The sequence below is a fragment of the Mauremys reevesii genome, linkage group 2 (assembly GCF_016161935.1).
Source record: "Mauremys reevesii isolate NIE-2019 linkage group 2, ASM1616193v1, whole genome shotgun sequence".
NCBI classification, from domain to species: Eukaryota; Metazoa; Chordata; order Testudines; family Geoemydidae; genus Mauremys; species Mauremys reevesii.
Window position 1 is genome coordinate 180,097,192 of NC_052624.1, and position 14,346 is coordinate 180,111,537.

The window sequence follows — 14,346 nt, forward strand, 5'->3', positions numbered from 1 at the left end:
GAGGTGCTGGGTCATCCCCCATGGCATCCCTACTCATCTGGGGCCGCCTTCTGCCTTGGTTGGGCAGCTGCAGCTCCCAGCCCCGGCTCCACAGGAAAATCTCTCCTGACCTAGGTGGGAGGGGAAAAGCAGCGAGCGACGGGGGGAGAGGGGAAGAGGACTGGATGGGGGTGGGACTTGAGGGGAAGAGGCAGGGCAGGGCTACAGGCTCAGGGGAAAAGGTGGGGCAGGGGAGGTTCCAGCTCTCCTGCTGGCGTGTCCAGTTTTTAAATATTACCAAGCTGGCAACCCTAGAGACCTTAGGCAATGAACTCAGGCTTTGTGGATCACTTAGGGTTGTCAGTCCTCCAGTATTGTCCTGGAGTCTCCAGAAATTAAAGATTAATCTATAATTAAATATTATGTCATGTGATGAAACCTCCAGGAATATGTCCAACCAAAAATTGGCAACCCTAGCATTGTTCCTGTGATTTTCTAGGTGCCTAAAAATTAGGTGTTGCAAGACATTCAGTGTCAAAACACCTAAGTGCCTGCAGCACTCACCTTTTTATTTATTTATTTATTTATTTGTTTATTTATTTTTTGCTGCTCCGCTGGCAGCACTCACCTTTTTTTTCTTCTCTCTCTCTCTCCGCCAGCAGCACTTGATTTATGCAAAGTGGAACATCTTGAACAAGAGAGATTGGGAAAATCCCACATCAGAATATCCCTGAACCCCAGTAGTTAGAGTGACCACTTGAGAGGTCTCCTATCAGGACAAATTTAGAACAAGTAATGCTGATTTCCTCCCCCCCCACTCGCTGCTCCGCCGGCAGCACTCACTTTTTTTTTTTTTTTTTGCTCTGCCTCCATGTGTCCCGATATTTTCTCCCTCTCATCTGGTCACCCTAGCGTTGGCTAGGGGCCTTCCATGGCCCTGCACGCACACCCAGCTCTGGGAGGAGACACCACTCTCCAGGGCGCATGGCTCCTGACACCCGTCCTTGTTTCACCATCCCACACTGGGCCCGGCTCCTCCTGCTGCAGTGTGCATGCAGCGTGCTTGTCCAGTATTCCGCTGTTGTGCTGCTGTTGTCCCTCCCACACCGGTTGGGCTGTGTGTGTGTGCACCTGGCATGCAGCATCCTCCAGGTCTGGGCAGGTCTAGCGCTAGGGCCAGAGCAGAGTCGGCGCTGGGGGGTGGGCCTGGGTTCTAAGTGGGTGGGCCGTGGCCCACCTAGGCCCACCCGTGGCTATGCCCCTGCCCCATATTCCAGTGGTTAGGGTACTCACCTAAGAGGTGGTAAACCCATGATCCTCATCAAGCAGAGGGGGGAACTGAACTGTGGTCTCTCCATAGCCTGGGTGAGTATCCTTGTCACTGGGCTTAAGGTTATGAGGGGGTTGTTCTCCTTCTCTTCTCCCAGGCAGGCCATTAAGTGTGGAGTTAGGCCTACACTGCTGCCATTCTTGCTTAGGTGCCTGACTCCAAGAGAGGGTTTGTGGCTCTGGATCCCAAATGGAGAGAGGTGTTTTGGTTAAGGTCCATTTTTAATCCTATAATTATATAGTCTTGGGTGTGATTTTAAAAAGGACACTATCTTAGTGTCCATGAAATCATATACAATATGAATATATAATATTCTGGGGTATAGATAGCCTCTATGATTTGATGATTTAAGGTGAGACCAGTCTAGTCTTGCAAAGTCATTATACAAATTTATCATACCCCAATGTCTACAATCTAGTTTCCCACCCTTAAACTAAGGATACTTTCCTCATTTCAAGAGAGTAAGTACACATTTGCAAGGAGGTTCTCGTTTAGCACTTGAAATAGTTGATAAATAACTCGATATGTGACCACTAGAGGGCTCTTTAGACTAATATAAAGTACAATAGTAGAATATAGTGTTTGCATGTAAAAATCTAACACTCAGGTGACACTCTGGGTTCTGTACTTTTCCCAGACCTGAAGAAAACCTCTGCGTAAGTTCAAAAGCTTGGCTTTTTTTCACCAACAGGTGCCACAGGATTCTTTGTTGCTGGTTCAATAAAAGATATTACCTCACCCACCATATCTCTCTAAGAAATATCTAAGGTATTTTCTCTCTTATATGTTACTCTCAGTAATTCAATAGCTAAATGATGATGTAATTAGCCATCTATATTGATATATAATTATCTTCTTTCATTTTCAATAAAAACAAAACCATGGTCTTTAAGTAAAGGAAAGAATGGACTTTGCTGTCCTGTAAACAAATTATATTTGGGATCTTAGAGCCACTATATATCCTAGTCTGACTGGGTTTATCCAGTATTTTTATGCAATTTCCTGATCACTGTTTGTTCAAATTTCCTTCATGTCCCAATTTCAAGCAACTTAGCCTAAGGCAGGTACATTTTTACATCTCATTCTGTTTATCTGTTCTACCCCATCTGATTTCTTTTCCAATATAGTGGTTGGATTTTCAGTAAAGCATAGATTATGAGGCCTGAATCTCCATTGCTTTACACCATAGGGAGTCATTGGCACACCTATACAAAGGGGGTTTAAAATATTACTACTCTGATTTGGTAGTATTTTACATCCATTTTACAGGTGTCAATCATTATTCAAGATGCAAGGCAGTGGAGAATGATCCTCAGCTGTATAAATTGACATAGCTTCATTGAAGTGAGCTGTGTTACTTTAGCTAAGAATTTCATCTATTGTGTTTATTTCAGTCTTAACTGATACTGTTGTGTGTGAAGCTAAAATAAAAAGCACTGCTTTGGTAGGAAAATTCATGAAACCAGAGCTGCTGTTGTACAAGTTTTAGCAGAACAGTGTTCTCATTGCCACAGTTTAAATAGTGCTTGGCATCAGAGAGTATTTGCATCTGTATTATCATTTGTACACCTTCTTGGGGTTTTTCCGTGCTTGCTATACATCAGTTGTCCTAATGTTGCTTCACTGATACGGATGTACTGTAGGAAATGATTAATGTTAGAGAGATGTGTTACAAGTTGAAACTAGATATTGTAATATCACTAAATTACATTCATTGTAGGAAACAGATTTCAGTGCTCACCACTGCTTTACTCCTTCAGAGGAGGAAGGCCTAAGACTATGCACCAAAACTAATAAACTATCATTTGACGTCTGAAACTTGTCAATAAGTTTAAGGAAAACCTTGCGGAGAACAGCATGTAGATTACTGAGCTATATAAAAGACTAAGGGCAATTATTTGCCTGCATAAGAGATAAAAACAGTGAAAAACCTAATGAAATTGAAGGGCTGGTCACGAAATAGTCACTCTGTGGTATCAGCCCTACAAACCAATGGAGATTTCCCTGCATTAAATAATGGTTGCCAATGGCAGAATTATCTTGCATGGGATCTGACTACATGCTATCAAACAGTCCCCAATCCCTTAGAGTTACTTGGTTCTTCTGTAGTGTTTTCCCACAGAGGGCATGACTTGTCCCTACCTCTTTGTAAGATTGTTCTGTACCCTAAATTCAGTCTCTAAGCTGAATATTTTGGGTTGTGAAGAAATGTAACATGAAGTTGAGCATACACTTAGGGAATCTATTTGAACTCTTTTAATGTCAGAAGATGTATGCTTCTCTATGGAACTTGAAAACTTGCTTTTTCAAAATACCTATTATCCAAAAGAGGGTTGTATCTTACCACAAAGAACAACAAAATCTAGCCAGGTATTGGGCATAATATTAGCCCACCAGAATAGCCAGCAATGGGAGCATGGTGAGAAAGTTGTCCATCCCTTTTGTGGCTCCTCCCAAGTCCCACCAAGGTCACATTACAAGTCCCACATGATAGGAGCTGTAGAGGATCATTTTGCATTGAGGGCATGGACATATTTATTTGTGTACACATCTAACCTGCAAATGGCCCTATTCAGAATCTACCATAAAAATTATTCCTGCTGGTGTGTGTGTGGCAGATTAGTACCAGACTGTACTGCTTTTGCAGTGTAAATCTGAGTTTGTTTGGGGATGTGGCTAAACCCTTTTCCTTGCATTTGTTGACATTTTTCTTTAAATCTGACTAGCATTCTTATACAGGCCCATTTTGTAGCAGTCTGACAAATCACAATCATCCATTCTGTAACTGAGTGGTCAAAGGGTAGCACTAGTTTAGATTGTTAACAGTATTTTTCATCAAAGTGCTAGAATTGCAGTAAAAGCGGTGACTATTGAGATCTTCTTACAGCAGCGGGTTTCCTTGTTTCACATTTATAACAGTAAATAGATGATTACCAAGGACATTACAATTTCTCTTTCCTTATATAAAATTGAGGTCATGCCTAACAATTTCCACCAGCAAAGCAATTAGTGCAATGTGGGTATATGTAAAATACACTTTGCAAAAGAATTCGAGATATTGCTCTTTGTTTTTTGGTTATGAAGTCACCTGAAAACTGAAGGAGCACAAATTTGATTCAGCCTATACTAAGAGAAGGGCAGCTGTTATATTTCTACTTGTCCCCAAATGATTAAATATGGCGCAAGTGATGACTTAGATTAGAAAATGACAGGCTTAGGTCTGTCTCAGATGGCTCTCTAGCCTCACAGAACCAAAATAGTATGCATTGTGGTACAGTTCATAAAGCTGTAAAAAACCCAAACAACAAACAAGCAAACAAAAATTTGCCTAGTGAAAATGCCAGTCAGGTATCAAATCATTTGGCAAGTAGAGGGCTCTGTGGCAAAATCAATGGTTGGTCCCATGAATGTTTAGGCCAAGATTTAGAGAGACCCTGTGGGTAGAGCCCTATGAGGATACAAAATTTGTAACCACATCCGATCCGCAAACATGGTGTGAAGATATCTGCAGATGTAAAGCAGGTATCCACAGATTTGCAGGGATCCTCTATCCGTGTGGTGATATTAGACAGGAAAAAACAACCAGATGGGGTCTGATGCTCTGTACCTCAGGGGAACACCCTACACCCCCATGTTCATCCTTATGATTGTATGGTATCCAATGCAAAGTTTGTCATGTTGGGTGTCTTCAGAAGGCTCATGATGCACTGAGCATTGTTGTTATAGTAATGTTATAGATTGTAATTTCATGTATGTAGTTATGAGGCTGAAAATGTGTCCTCATGGCTTAAAACAAGCCCAGACAAAAACTCTCCAAGAGCAGAGGGGCAGTTCACACCTCATCAGGGCATGTATGGGACAAACCCAGCCCAGCCTCACAGGAACAAAGGACACTGGCCTAGGCAGCAACAAAGAATCTGTTGGACTCTCGAGTGAGTCACCCCCCTTCCTTTGAACAGTTTGGGATTACGATGAGGTAATGCTCACCTGAGTATGAAGGCGGGGTGGAGAGCCAAGAGGGAAGAAAGAACATGATAAAAGGGAGAGACCTTTGCCATGCTCTTCCTCTCTCTTCCACCTCCATCTACAGACACCACCACCAAGCGACTGAGGCACTGATCAAAGGGGAGAGCCTGGCTGAAGGGCAACCAGCCAGCCTGTGGTGAGAAGCATCGAAGTTTGTAAGGGCACTAAAAGTGTTAAGATCAGCTTAGAATGCATTTTGCTTTTATTTCATTTGACCAAATCCAACTTGTTGTGTTTTGACTTAGATTTTAAGAGATTATATCTTTGTAGTTAATAAATTAGTTTGTTTAGTCTACCTGAAGCAGTGCATTTGGTTTGAAGCATGTCAGAGACTCCCCTTGGGATAGCAAGCCTGGTGCATGTCAATTTCTTTGTTAAATTGACAAACTTATATAAGCTTGCAGCATCCAGTGGGCATAACTGGACACTGCAAGATGGAGGTTCCTAGGGTTGTGTTTGGGACCGGAGATATTGGCTAGTGTCATTCGGCTGTACAATCCAAGCAGCTTACGTGCCAGAGGCTGTGCATAAACAGCCCAGGAGTGGGGGTTCACACAGCAGAGCAGGGTAAGGATTGGAGTCAAGGATTGGAGTGACCTAGCAGGTCACCGGTTCAGATAACACCAGGGGAACATCACAAAGGAGCATCCTATTTATGAGTGAAGACTATGGATGTGGGGGGGTATTACTGGAGGTACTGACGTACACTCTGGATCCTTCACCTACGGGATAAGCTGCCAACATGCTTTTCTTAGGATTGGCTGTCACAGCTGGTGGCCCAGCTCTATTTGATTCGCTTTAGATTGAATACAATAGGCAGAGGTTTTGGAAAGCTTGAGCTCAGAGAGTTTATCTCTTTTCAAATTTTTTAATGTCAACAAAAATACACACTCCCCATTTGAAATATTTAAATAACTTTATTTTTTGCACTTGTATAACTCAACAACTGGCTGCAGGAATAGATTTTAAAATTGGCAGGAATTGTACTTATCCAGGAGAATTTTGAAAATGTTCAGTGATTCAAATTACATGGTCAGAATGAATAGCCATGTAATTATAATCTGCTAATTTGTTCCAGGATTAGTTAACAAACCTATTGTGCATCATGATTTGGCACAAATTACTTATCCTGCATTAAGTAATGCACAGTCTCCCTTCATGGAGGAAGTGCAGTCACTGCATTGCTTCTTCCATACCTGGGATCACATCTCAAAGAAGGTTAAAAATATTTTTTTTAAAAAGCACCTCTCCAGCAACTATGACAATTCCCCATCTAGGGACTCTACCTCCACTTGTGGGGAATAGAAGAAAAGCCCCTCTGTGATAGTTTTCCTAACCAGTGACTTGAGTGGTGTGAACATACAGAATATGGAGGGATAGTAGTGGGGTGCATGAGTCCCACCCACATAAATAGGATAGTAAGAAGCTACCCTTATTCTCTCAAGAGGTTGTAACTACGAGTGATCTAATCATCTGGCTGGGACCAATATGTTTGGCTCAATCATCACCACAAGGAAAAATGACAAGCATTCTAGGAGAAATTCATTAGGAACTTAGGTGGCTAAGTCCATAAATGGCTATTAGCCAGGATGGGTAAGAATGGTGTCCCTAGCCTCTGTTCGTCAGAGGATGGAGATGGATGGCAGGATCACTTGATCGTTGCCTATTAGGTTCACTCCCTCTGGGGCACCTGGCATTGGCCACTGTTGGTAGACAGATACTGGGCTAGATGGACCTTTGGTCTGACCCGGTACGGCCGTTCTTATGTTTATGTTCTTAACCTTTTTAAAAAAAAAGTTAGGGAATCTCTGTTTTTTCCTCTCTAAATTGTAACACAATTTAACGTTTAATCTCTTGATTTTTAGGACAACTATTACTACTGTTGTCTTTTGAGAACATGTCTTTCTCGAGCAGGCAAGATAATGCGTTCTACAATTGCAAAAAATGAGTCAGAAAGACAGTTTGTGTCTTGGCTTTGATGCATGTATGGTGCAAAGCAGTGTGTTCAAATTGGACCCTGACTGCATGCCAATAAAACTGGAGGTAGCTGTCAAAAAAGATTTCCTATTACTTTCAGATTTACTAGTGGGAATGGAAAGGCTAAATGAGTTCTGTGGTTTTGTCAAATCAATCAGTATCCACTGGGTCATATGAACAGCAATGATTAGCACTAACCCTTCGCTACTCAAATGCAGCTTTTTGAGGCTCTAAAGAAGAGAGTGTTGGCTTCTTTATGTGGGAGCGATCCACAAAGGTATCTAGGTGCTCAAGTCCCTTGTTGCCTCTGCTTGCAATTTAGACTCCACTGTGATCTACAAAAATTCCACTCAGCTGCTGCCTAACCCTGTAGGCACCTAGCCTCCTAAGGCTATGTCTACATTGCAGTTAGACATCCATGGTTGGCCTGTGGTAGCTGACTTGGGCTCCTGGGGCTTGGGCTAGGGGGCTGCTTAATTACAATGTAGATGTTTGGGCTTGGGCTGCAGCCTCAGCTTTTTAGACCCTCTCACCTGACAGGGTCCTAGAGCCTGGGCCCCAACCTGAGCCTGAATTTTTGCCTCTGGGCGTGCACCATAGGTACCTACTCCGTGGAAAAAAAATTAGTGAGTGCTTAGCACCCACTGGCAGCCAACTCCCTTCCCTCCCCCCCAAGTGCCTCCCACCCGCTGGCAGCCCTGTCAATCAACTCCTCCCCATCCCTCCCAGCACTTCCCACCTGCTGCAGATCAGCTGTTCTGTGGCTTGCAAGAGGTGCAGGGATGGAGGGGGAGGACTGGGGACAGGGCGTGCTCAGAGGAGGGGGCGGAACTGGGTGGGAAGAGGCAGGGCAGGGGAGGAGTAGGAGTGGGAAGAGGTGGGGTGTGGGTGGGGCCTTAGCAGAACAAGTGGAGTGGGGGCAGGGCCTGGGACTGAGGTGGGGTTGAGCACCCCTGGGGAAACTTGGAAGCCTGTGATCCCCTCAGTGCAAAGCTGTGCAGGCACTTGTCTTATCTAAGGCTGGGAATGGCCTCTGTGGCCATTTCTCTGCTCTTGCTTTCTCCCACCCCCTAATTCCTCTTTGAGGGATGAGTTGGCCAAGCAATCCAAGTAATGCTGGATCCTCTGATCTCTTCCCCCAAGTGGCCATTATATATGACTGTGCCAAAAACTCATGGTTTTTTATTTTGATTTATATTCTCATTCCAGAGAAGCCGCCATCCTTTGCCCTAGGCATTCCTTGGTCCAGTTTAAAAATGCAAATATAAAACCTGACTATTCTAAGAATTCCTTTGACAGTTAACATATATCACAAGGCAGCAGCCAAAAATGTGTTAAAGATCTTTACAACCTCCATGCACTGTTTTCCCAATCCCGCAGAGCCCTGGGGGGGAAAAACAGGCTTTGCAGGAAGCCTTGAATCCTCGAGGAATTGTGCACTCCTTGCAAAGGCTCCTAACACCTTCCTTCTCCCACGCAACCACAGCTATTCCATCATGCTGGGGCCATTCACCATCTTCATAATGAATGCACAGCAGTGTGAAGCTGGTCTTAGGCAGCAGCACTAGTGACTTTAGATGACTTTTGAAAGACTATCATAAGCAGCCTTCATCCAGGGTTAGGGTTCCTAACTGAGTGGGTAATGCCCAGAACTCATCACACACTCACTGGCCATTTTTTTTAAAGTCAAGCATGAGCACAAGACTCCTGAAATAGTCGTGGGCCAACGCAAAGTCATTGCATTATGACACTGAAATGCAGATGTCCTGATAACTTTGTGATGCTGTTGTGATTCCCTAGATGGCATTCTAAATATGGAAATGTTTATATTACATGTTTTAAAATTTCCATTGCATATCTGAATGCCATTGTATGTTTTGTTTGGCTTTGTAGAGATGTTTTCATCCTCATAGTAAATAGGGTCACTGAGACCATGAGCTGGTATAGAGACTCTAGGGATTATTTAAGAAACCACACTGGTACTTCATGTAAATTGTCTAATGCATATATCTAATCTATTGGCATTAGTGTTTCAAAGACAACAAAGTTAGGAGTCTACCCAGATGTATTGGTGATCTAAAGGAACTTACCATTAAAGCACTAAATTAATTTTTCAAACATTTCCATGTTTCCTAAGATTTATTGCCCACATAAAATATATATAATTGACAACATAAAAAAACCTATACCCAGCTGTATGATATGACTGTTATTTAGTTAAATGTATCTGAAGCCAATATACAAAAAACTCACCTCTACTTCTCAGTTATTGACAACATCTGTTGTATGATTCAGGAATCTGATCATCTTATTGGTTACCCAGACAAGTACACAAACAAAAACATGTTCTGACTCACTGGTTACCCTGTAACTCACTCCTGAACAACTAGACAGTGTAATTAAACTGTTGTCAGGTTCCAAGGATTTTAAACCTGAAGTTCCTCTTCTCTAGGGTGAAAAGGGTTATTTACTTTAGTCAACAGAAGTCAGAAGATGTTATTTAAAACACAACATTTATGTACTAAGTCTCAAATATCTATTTAAGAATAGCAATAACATGCTCAAATGTGTTTGATCTTCTTGCCTGACAGACTTCCCTGTATTATGTGTTTGATCATTATTTTTTCCCCTCAGTAAATACATACTGTATATTTATATGATCTCTGGTTTTACTGGCAATATAATATGCATGGCTGAAATATGTTCCTGTTAGTCATCACTGTATATGTGGGGGATTATTTGAAATTATCTCCATTAGCTAATACCTTTTTGGCAAACCTTTCTTATCTGTTGGATTTTGTGCTGAAACTCCTGCTATAAGAATGGAACTAGTAATATGGTACATTGCAAATTATGAAGTTGTGAGAAAGTAAATGAAATAGGACATGTATACTGGTGATGGTTATTACCATTATTTATTATTTTGTATTTACCTTAAGGGTTTTCTTTGTGCTAGGGTTCATACAAACATACAAGAAATCATGATCTTTGTCCTGAAGAGCTTGCAGTCTAAATTGCAAGCAGAGGCAACAAGGGAATTTAACAAACAACAGGAGACCAAGCTGATGGGAGGAAAAGTGTAACAGTAATAAGATCTGTATGTTTCCATAGACTAGTTTTGTGAAGAGAGTAATGGTTCAAATGATTTGGAATTTGTTGTCACCCACTAAAAAATAAATAGCCTCTCTCTTTGATTGCTGCGCAACCTAGTTATTGTAGTTGGCTGACTTTTTTTAGGCATCACACTAACACTGAAGGATTTAATGGAGGAGATGGTATTGGCCTTATGAATTAGTATTGAGAGGGTGCTTGTGTATAAGGGACAGTTTAGAAAAAAGCATGTAACCATGGGAAGAGTGGACAAATGGGAGTTCAAGGCAGGCATCACTGGTGAAGTGGAGAGGTCTGAGGGCAGCAATGAGTTGTGAAGGACCTTAAAAATGACAACAAGAAGCACAAATTCAATGCAGTGGAAAACAGGAGGCCAATGGAGGGATTCAAAGATTGTGTTTGTAGGGGTATGTCATGAGGTCAGAGTGACAGACAAAGTGTAGGTTTCTCTGCTGAGCGTTACCTGTAAGCTGATGGAAAGACTAATCCTGATTCTGATGAATGAGGTAGTTGAACCTCAGCTGCCTTGTGTTCAGATTGGATTCAGGTGGGGTTGTTGCACCCAAGATCAGGAATGTTGCCTTACTTAAGACATAGAAGATGTATTTGAGTGAGGAAATAAAGTTGCCATGGTCTTTATTGATTTGACAGCATCTTCTGACACTGTGTGGCACATCAGGCTGACTGCCAAGATGCTGCAAATTATTCTTTGTAGGCTGGTGGTGCAGTTCATCCAAGAAATGACTAGCAACCAAAGTTTCATCCTGCAAGTCAGGAAGAAAATCAGTCACCTTAAATGTCCCCACAGTGGCCCTCTATAAGGGTTGGTTTTAGCTTCCCCTTTTGTTCAATATATACACAAATGACCTTCCTGAAATGCAGGCCAAGTAGTATGTGTACGCTGATGACATTGGAATTGTATTGTTGACAACGGAAACAACATCCACAGGATCAAAGGGAATCTCAGCCAAGACATGGCTACTTTAATCACTTACTTCCACCAATCAGGGGCGGCTCTAGTAATTTCGCCACTCCAAGCACGGCAGCATGCTGCGGGGGGCGCTCTGGCGGTCGCTCGTCCCGCGGCTCCAGTGGACCTGCTGCAGATGTGCCTGCGGAGGATCCGCTGGTCCCGCGGCTCCGGTGGAGCATCCGCAGCCATGCCTGCGGGAGGTCCACTGGAGCCGCGGGACCAGTGGACCCTCCGCAGGCACGCCTGCGGGAGGTCCACCGGAGCCGCCTGCCGCCCTCCCGGCGACAGGCAGAGCACCCCCCGCGGCATGCCACCCCAAGTGCACGCTTGGCGCGCTGGGGTCTGGAGCCGGCCCTGCCACCAATGGAGACTAATTCTCAATGAAACCGAAACAGTGGCAACTGGTTTCCAGCAAAACAGTCATCTTGCCCATGAGTCCATCTCAATCCATGTCCAAGGACAGCTACTGCCATTCCATCAAGTTTTGTTACATACTTGGAAGTAAAACTCAACTGTAGCCTGACATACCAGCCTCACCTAGAACACCTGAAAATGAAGATCTCCTCCCGTACCACCTTGCTTCAAAAACTACCTGGAACTTCCTAGGAAACAGACCCTTCAGTGCGTCATACACCTGAATTGGCCCTGGTTTTTGCTTCGGCTTAATACTGGTCTGGGGATGCAGCTGCTATAGTCAGCTTGTTGACGTTAAGCTCAATTTGGCCACTTGTCTTATTAGTGGCTGTTTGAATTATATACCAGCTTCTACATGTGCCAGCACATGTAGCTCCACCACATCTTTGATGAGATGCCATTGCTGTTAAGTCTGTCTTGGAGAGCTGTGACAAATTAAACCAACCTGTTGCATCTCCAGTTGACTGATGCCCCATTCTCAGACAGGGAACAACACACTGCACCGACTTGAAGATCTGTATGTATTCAGGGGTTGAATCCCATTCCTGTGGTCCAGGATGTGACAGCATAGCTGGTCTCTTGATATCCTTTTGCAGCTCATGCACTCTTGGATAAGTGTGCTACTGGCCTTTTACCATCCATGGAAGATGAGTGCCACACAGGAGCCAAAAATTATGCCCTTACAGTAAATTCAGGAGTCCATTGTTGCACTTGCCTGCTTGTCCATTTGATCATAGGTCCTGGTCCAGGCTCAACAGGCTACTCTCTGGCTTGACCAGTATTGCTGTGACCATGCAATGGCTTGGACTGGTTTCCACACCATGCTGTGACTATGCGGCACCATCACAGACAGTAGCTCAGGTGGTGGAAGAGTGCCTAACCTGGCATCTGGAGGGTGATCTACACTGTCTAGCCTCCCTTGATACAGAGGTTATGGAACCTCGACACCGAGCTCTGATGTCTGCAGATCAGAGAGAGACAAACCTTCACCAGGGATTTCTTTTTTTCATAGGTGGCTTCTTATTTTTCAGTCATCCTTATTTGATTTATTAACTTCTCTGATGGGATTATGTGTTATGACGGCAGCAGTACAAGTGCAGTGGTGAAGTTCAAGTGGTTGATGCCTGAGGGAATCTTGCTAGCATAAGATGATGTTTTTCAATGGTGGTTGTGGTTGATGCATTAAAAAATAAAAATAAATAAAAATCAATCACAAACTAACTATTAAAGTAACATTAAAGGTCTTATAAACACCTGCCCCCCAAAAACCTGGAAAGTTTGAGAGTTTAATGTACATTTCTGTACACAAGCAATATTTTCAAAAGTGATTAATGATTTTGGAGGCCTCCATTTTTTTTGTGTTCCCAGCTTGGAATACCTTTAAAAAAGTGTAATTTTCAGAGGACGAGTGCAGAGCACTTTGTGAAAATCCAGGCCCCTTTTAAGGCATCTCAAGTACCTTTCCACGGGTCTCTTGGTACTTTTAGGCTCTTGGACTCTCCCACAAGCCCCGATGTGGGATAATCCTTCCCACCTAACTAGTGATCCCACTGTCTGCTTCATCTGAAAAGCCATGTTTCCTGCTTTCCCATCCTGTCTCACTGAGACACACCCTTCTTACAACCCTCACTCCTTCCCACCAATCCACAGACCTATAGAAACAGACAAATTACACAATAATTCAGCTATGGAACACTTTTTTTTTTAAACCCCTTGTTTTAAATAACAAAAATAGTATTGCTTTGCATTTGTTCCTTGTCTTCCTGTGGTGGGGTGTATGAACCCTGCACTGGTGACGCAGGGGTTGGAAAACTGCTTTGGGCCCAGGAGGTCACACCCCCTTGCCCTTGTTGGGCATGCGCTCAGTGAAGGGAGCATATAAAAAGAAGCAGTTCATCTCAGTCTGGGCTGGCTGAGGAGGGGAGTGGACATGTGGTGCAGGCTCCTGCTGAGAAGCTGATGAAACTCCAAATCATTGAGGCTGAGCACACTGACTATGCTGCAGGAGCCTAGTCAACTGCGGCAACTGAAGAGGATGATGAGCTGCTACCAGCAGAGGAGATTCCAGAGCAAAGACTAAGGGTAGGAAGCCACCGAAGGGACACGTTTGGGGATACGGAGCCCTGCAATGGGGTAACTGGTTTTGAAGGGCTCTGGGTTGGAACCTAGTGGAGTAGGGTGGGCCAGGGTTCCCCTACCTTCCCTGCTATTGCCATGAGGCACTACTGCCAATAGAGAGGGCAGCTCTTTGGACTAATGCTATGAGGCACTAATGCCACCAGAGAAGGCGGCTTCTTGGACTACTGCCATCAGGCACAACTGCCTTTAGGGAGGGTGGATTCTTGGACTTTCGCCAGTAGGCACTGCTGCTGCCAGAGAGAAGGCGGCTCCTTGGACTCTCATCACTAGGCACTGCTGCCTCCAGAGAGAGCACACCTCCAGAGACCTTTGCTACTTACACCTGCCAGAAAAGGTGCCCTCTTAGATTCCCGCTGCTGGGGCGCTGCTGTCCCGAAGCCACTCAGTGTCTTGGACC

The 14,346-nt window shown here is 43.8% G+C and overlaps 1 protein-coding gene across 2 annotated transcripts in view; it reads left to right on the top strand.

Annotated features, from left to right (window-relative positions):
* Positions 1-14,346, top strand: part of RNF144B (ring finger protein 144B) — a 113,186-nt gene that overhangs the window by 16,529 nt on the left and 82,311 nt on the right. The gene's annotated exons all lie outside the window — the stretch shown is intronic.